This window comes from Condylura cristata, unplaced genomic scaffold, assembly GCF_000260355.1.
Source record: "Condylura cristata isolate star-nosed mole 26May11 unplaced genomic scaffold, ConCri1.0 scaffold00201, whole genome shotgun sequence".
Taxonomy (NCBI): domain Eukaryota; kingdom Metazoa; phylum Chordata; class Mammalia; order Eulipotyphla; family Talpidae; genus Condylura; species Condylura cristata.
In genome coordinates this window covers 9,205-10,623 of record NW_004567302.1, presented here as the reverse complement: position 1 = coordinate 10,623, position 1,419 = coordinate 9,205, and positions in this window count along the sequence as shown.

The following is a 1,419-nucleotide window of genomic DNA, read 5'->3' as shown; positions in this document are numbered from 1 at the left end:
GACAAAAGACTTTAATGAGACTTCACCAAAAAGAGACGTAGATGGCAAAAAATATGTGATACCAAAATCATATATCATATATCATCAGGAAAAGCACAATAGAAACAAAACGAATAGAACATTACATACCGATTAGAAGCCAAACCCCCCAAAACAATAATACCAGGTGCTGATCAGGATGCGCACCACCAGAAAACTTGTAGAGGGAAAATGCTCTACTTTCCACTTTCCCAGGTTTTGTTATCCAGGGACAGGATAGAGGGGTTCTGGGGAAAAAGCTGGAAACCTCACACCCTATAGGCTCCTCATCTCCTCTCCTCTGAGCCGGGGTTCTCTGACTCTCACAGACCACCCGAGCCCCAGGACACCGCCCCCAGGACAACCCACTCTGCCCCACTCAGAACCGCCCAGTCATGGCCACTCAGCCAGAATCCAGAGCAGCGCGGCAGCGCCCCCTTGTGGCCACAGCGCTGAGCGCAGGAGCCCAGAGCGGCCCTTTCTCCTGCTCAGCCAGACACCCCAGGGCTCCCTGGGCTCCCAGCTGCTGGACAGGGATCTGCTCACAAGGGGGCGCCCAAGTCCTGAGCCAGGTTGGGAGTATTCGCATTTCCTCCCTAGAGAGTCATGGTACTCAGGACAGAACCAGATTTCAAAGTCTTAAGAGCTGATTCCAGCTTCTGGGCAGATGGCAAAATTAAGGTCCCTCAGTCTCCTGGATGGAAACTTGGGCCCTAAAGACCCTGTAAGTTGTTTCTGCTTCTGCTCCCAGGGATGAAAGCAGCTGCCTCTGGGCATCAACCCTAAACTCTATATCCAGAGGGTGAGGGGAGTGGCTAGGAGAGCCCCCCAGGACCCTGGCTGGGAGGATGGGGAGGCCCCTGGGAAAGGCAGGGGAGGCTGGGAAAAGAGACATTGGGGGTAGAGATGGAAGGGAGTGGAGGGGAGACTTAGAGAGGGTGGGGTCAAGGAAGGGCCAGCAGGGGGACACTGTGAGGGAGGGTCTGTGGGGTGACCTGCTGTGGCTGGGGCTGAGAGAGTCTGTGTCACCTGGTGGGTGCAGAGGGGGTGGCGCTGTGACTGACCAGAAAACCAGGATTTGGGGCCTTTCCTGCCCTAGCATGGCTGGGGTGACCCCAACACTCACTCAGGTTGGTGAAGGAGACAGATGGCGGAAGGGCAGGTGGTTAAGGGGGGGGGCCCATTTCCTGAGCCAGACATTTATTTATGCACACAAGAACTGGAGTGTAGTTCTTGTATATATTTATACACACAAGAAGAGGTTTGAGCGGGGAGAGGATTCACCAGAGATGGTTGGAGAACAGAGCAGGTGGATCCACTGAGATACACCACTGAGGGGAGCAGTGTGTGTGTGTGTGTGTATTTATATGTGTATATATGTATATAAAAACTCATTCAATA